Below are 5,000 nucleotides of genomic sequence, written 5' to 3'. Positions count from 1 at the left end.
TTTTTAATACAAGGATCTAACAAAAACTGCTGAAGACCAGAAGAAGGAAATCGAAAATCTTCAACAGCAAATTGCGTGTGTATAGGCTTAACCTAAGCTAAAGTAATGTACGAAGTATTATTACACGACTCGGGCAGTCAGAGGGCCAATAACTAAAATCAACCAATCAAAATGCTCTACTGCCGGTCCAATATTCTCTAAGTATTGGACCGGGCACTGTCCCGAATGGTCCCGAATGATACTGCACTTGTGTCCCTTTGAACTTCAGTCGTATAATAAATCTCTTATTAACCAAGCTTGCTCGGGACCGTACTGGAAGAATATCGGCCCTCGGTCTTTTTTGTACGGACCTCGCTACGCTCGGTCCGTACTGTCAAGACCTGGGGCCGATATTCTCCCAGTACGGCCCTCGCGCTTGGTTAATAAGATATATGTACTGGAGATCAGTTTTTGCAAAAACTTAAAATTCTGAGACGTCCTCGGAAGTGTTCGGGTATCTCCTGATATAATATGGTCTTTGACTGAGGTGCATTACATAGCGCAAGAGATAGGGTTGCATCAGAACTCTTCGGGATATCATTCGGAGTTTTCGGAACATCTTCGCAAGTCTTCGGGTGTCTCTAAATATGATAGGGTCTCAGGCTAAATCATAGTATATAGCGCAATGGTTATTGTTGCATCCGAACTCTTGGGGATGTCATCAAAAATTTTGGAAATATCTTCGGAAGTGTTCGGGTGTCCTCGGATATGATCGAGTCACTTAAAAAAACTCATACGTCTTTGGAATTTTTAAAACGTCCACGAAAACCTATGGGTGTCTTCGGGTACAATCGGGCCTCAAGCTTATTGTAGTGGAGAGCGTAAGAGATAAGGTTGCATCAGAACTTCTCGGGATATAAGAAGTTTTTGGAACATCCTCGGAAGTCTTCGGGTATCTTTGGATATGATTAGGTCCTTTAAGATAAATCCCACGCTTTTGCGGCCAGTTTGAATAGACGGTAGATTTTATTCCGAGGTTTCTCCTAATTTTTTAAATTTGCCTTAAACATTGGACAATGATAACTCTTATAAACTACTATTTAGTTTTCAGAAGAGACTTAAATGCATACTTGTTTTTGAAATTAGATCAGTGTTTAAGGTTTTTCGTCTCCTTTGATGCAAGACGCAGTATCTAAACATTTCTTCTTTCCACTGCAGGGCTTCAAAAGTAGCTTTGGCAGAACAAGAACTCACCACTTTTGAACTTGATAAGAAAGTTATTCGGCTAGCTCTGTGAGTGTCAAGTTTAATAAAACAATATAGTTTATGTTCGTGGGCATACCTATGTCTTAGGCCCAACTCAGAGTCATTTCAAATTTAGGCTCAAGAAAAAAAACTTTATCACCAATATTCAGTATCATCGAGGAGGGCGAGTAGAAGAAAATACTTTAAAAGAAAAGGGCAACAAAACAGTCTGATTAATCACACGAGCGAGCGGGTTAAACTATATTTAGAGGATCGTGAAAGTGTAGTGCGATCGTCCGGGAGAGTGTAGTCATGGGAACGACTGTTGTCGGTGGTGGTGACTGACGTTTCGACAACCTGTGCGGAAGTGATCATCAGATTCAAGTGAACAGTTGTTGTCAGTAGAATGTTGTTAGTCCAGTTTATGTAAAATGTCGCTCAGTTTTTCCGTGATGTTATTGGCTGTAAGACTCACGTGGCTTAAAGGGTTGAGATACTGCGGATATTCGTCGAAAAAAAGATTTTATAGTACTTTTGCTAAGGTTGGCCTATAGTGCACTGATATGTTTGCTTCTGCTTTCTTGAAAAGTAAGAGATGGCGAAATTTTGGTCAAACATTTAAACAGAGAGGTATGAACTTCGCTACTACGATAGTATTGCTTCCTCGTTCTCTGAATTTACTAAGACTTATTTTCCTCTTTCCCAGTTTAAAGAACGAGGGAATCAGAAGAATGGATGAATAAGAAGTGAGAAAGCTTTTAACGATTCGTAGTTATCTGCGTTCCGTGTTACCTTCATGTCGCAGCTCGAAGGTTGGATAAGGTTATCTACTGGATAATTTTGTTACGGCTTGCATCTGTGGGTATTCGTTAACTACCCTTTGAACAACAGGGCCCAGATCTTTCTTCATTTGTTTTCTAGATATTTTACTTCAGAATTTTCCAGGTGAAAAATAAAAAATTGTACAGATGACCTTCATGACTCGAGTTCGTACCCAGTGATGATGCTCCATCTAAGATGAATTCAGCCTCAGATGCAATAGATGTTGCGTGAAGTTTTTGTCGTTTATTTTCAGTCAGCAATGGTAATGTTGTCAGGCTACAGAAATTTTCAGTCAAAATTCTTGTTCGCAAAAATTATCTCGAAATTGTCTGTCGAACACTCGCCTTACACCGCCTTACATTCGCCTTACACCGCCTCCCGGTTAGCTCAATGGAAAGAGCGCTGGACTGCTTTGCGGGAGGTCGAGGGTTCGAGCCCCGGCCGGACCAACACTCAGGGTCTTAAAATAATTGAGAAGAATTTGCTACCTTTCTACAACATCAAGAAATGGTCAGATATTCTAGTTTTCTCGGATAAGGAGGAATAAATGGAGGTCCCGTCTCCTGCAGGGTTGGGGTAGGAGACGTTAATTTCCCACACACGAGATTACTGTGTGATGGATGTCCTCCCCTGGGGTGGGATGGATGGGAGGGTGGACTAGCACGTATAGCTTTTATGTTCATTTCTAGCCCCTCCCCACTGCAAACTAATGCAGTGAAAATGGAGTAAATTAAATTAACACTCCTTTTTCAGTTTAATAATCTGTACTGTAAGCAGTTTAATAATCTGTGTTCAAGAAAGACCGAGAGAATCTGCTTGCGATGAGTACGACGTTTAAAGTTGTATAGAAAGAAAGCAGCAGAGTAAACCAAACTTTACGTGTAAGTTGCGGAATGTAACACTTTAATTCGTCAATTGAATTTGGTGTCAGAATAGTAAAGCCCGGCCCTTCCTCAAACAACACGGCTAGTGGATTTGTAAACCTGCTGGTGTGCAGTGAAATTTCGGTGCGCATGCGTCGCTTAGATCCCTATATTTTGCACTTTCTTTTAAAGGTTCAAGAATGGTGGACTGAGCTCAGCCAGGGCAGTTGAATCAATCACAATCAATTCCTTAAGAAAGAAGCATCAACAGAACATGTATTGGAAAGAAAAATTAGAGGAAATTTGAAGTTCGCGAATATAAAAATGTATATGAAATCGTTCCCCTCGCTATTAGTACACGTGCATTATGATTTATTGCTTGTTGCTGTTCTATTTCTTCAGGAAGAAAGAAAAAAAGGGATCGGTAGGTTTTCTTTATTAAATCCTCTCTTGATTTGTAATACTGAATAAATTTTAACAAATAAGTCACTCACTATTATTTACGCTCTCGATATTACGTTGAAGGGAAAAGAAAACGAGCCTATTTTGACTGGGACCCTCAAAAAGCAAAACCAAAACGTTGAGTACTTGGACCTCTAGCTTAAGAATGACTGCCTCGTATTTTTCCTTACAAAATCACCCCCGATTTACGCATTAACGTCACAGGAATATAGGAAATGGTCACCATTTGGAGAAGCTCTTGCAATTGATTGTTGAGCAAATTCTCCTTGTCAGAGTCTTAAAAAATGAATAGAAAACAGTATGGAGAATATGTATTCTGATGTTATGGTATAAAAGGTTAAAAAGGCTATTTAGAGCCAAGGTGAATATCACTGGGTAGCCTAGCCTTCATTTTATGAACATGCGCAGTAACATGTTTGACAATCTCAGACATTTGATCTAAGAAGTTCAACCGGTTTTTCTTCTCTGATTTCCTCTTTGAAATAGAAAAGAAACCGAGCTAAAATGTGCAATCTCCAGGCTTAGCAACGAAGGCGGTTGGCTTCAATCTGGTGTAACAAATTTAATGAACAAGATCAACGAGCACAACGATAAAATAGAAAAACTGCAGACTGCAAAGGGTAGGGTTGGAGATAATGCGCACCAGCAAGAGATATCCATAACTAAAATGAAACTGAAGCTTGGCAAGGCAAGTGAATCAAATGTCAAAAAAGCACTCTTGAATTAACCCTTCGATCCCTAAAAGTGACTAACTTCTAATTTCATTTACAATATTTCCACTCCTGAATCAAATGTTAAGGTCGCGAGAGTGGAGGAAATGATCTCAAACAAAAGAAGCGCTTGGCTGTTAACCAAATTTTTCCTGTGAGCACCAGGAAATGAATAGATAACTGATGTAGGGATGTAAAGTGTTAGATATCAGAAAATCATCTCCTCGTCGTAGAACGCGTTTGGTGGGAAAAAGCGCGCTAACAGTCGTTCGATTGACGTCTGTGCATGTGTGAACGTTGCAATGGCTAGGAGGGGGGGATTTCAAGCAGTCAAAACCAAAATATCTGACATCTTTGAGGAGTTTTAAGCTAATGGACACGCCAATGAGTCACAGTTTGTTACAGCCACATAGCGTTCTGGCAAAGTTCAACTGGATACCCTTTATTACATACGCTTTATGTTTAAAACATTTTCTAGTTCTCTTTTTCCCTAGTATTTTTTTCCTTTTACAGACCTATTTGAACCTTTTGCGCTGTTTTAGTCTAACGATTACTTTTTTTCACACTAAGTGACGCTTAATTTTGTAGTTTATTTATATATTTTAGATGGAAATTACACTGAGAACAATGACATGTAAGTGAAATTTGATATCGTCTTTTCCAACATGCAGGAAACGTTATAGATAGATCATAAATGTTACGCTAGTCATCTGCCCTAATTCAACTGAAATAGAAAATGGAGGCATCATTATTATTTCCTAGAGAGGGGAAGAGGGCTGGAATATTTTCGATGTATCACAGTTAAAAATTCACCTGACTTAGTCCTTCCCATAGGGCTCTGTAGTATTGGAATGACCATCAATTTCCTAACGTCCCCCCTTTATATCCCGTTAGCGACAAATGATCCCCCTCTGTTCCC

The 5,000-nt window shown here is 39.6% G+C and overlaps 1 protein-coding gene and 2 long non-coding RNA genes across 6 annotated transcripts in view; 2 read left to right on the top strand and 1 right to left on the bottom strand.

Moving 5' to 3' along the window:
* LOC148731613 (uncharacterized) overlaps positions 1-4,994 on the top strand; it is a 25,181-nt gene extending 20,187 nt beyond the window's left edge. The window contains exons 4-7 of one of the 3 annotated variants that reach the window (XR_016000923.1): positions 1,198-1,272; positions 1,931-1,970; positions 3,312-3,333; positions 3,858-4,994. This is a non-coding gene — a long non-coding RNA (uncharacterized LOC148731613). Of the gene's footprint in view, positions 1-1,197; positions 1,273-1,930 lie in introns of all 3 variants that reach the window. The other 2 variants (XR_016000922.1, XR_016000921.1) reach the window with 2 other exon arrangements.
* LOC148731608 (uncharacterized) overlaps positions 1-5,000 on the top strand; it is a 136,763-nt gene that overhangs the window by 42,056 nt on the left and 89,707 nt on the right. The gene's annotated exons all lie outside the window — the stretch shown is intronic.
* Positions 1-5,000, bottom strand: part of LOC148731612 (uncharacterized) — a 197,078-nt gene that overhangs the window by 167,918 nt on the left and 24,160 nt on the right. The window lies entirely within an intron of this gene.

This window comes from Stylophora pistillata, chromosome 5, assembly GCF_964205215.1.
Source record: "Stylophora pistillata chromosome 5, jaStyPist1.2, whole genome shotgun sequence".
Classification (NCBI taxonomy): domain Eukaryota; kingdom Metazoa; phylum Cnidaria; class Anthozoa; order Scleractinia; family Pocilloporidae; genus Stylophora; species Stylophora pistillata.
The sequence above is the reverse complement of the archived record's forward strand: the minus strand, read 5'-3'. Positions and strand labels throughout refer to the sequence as shown.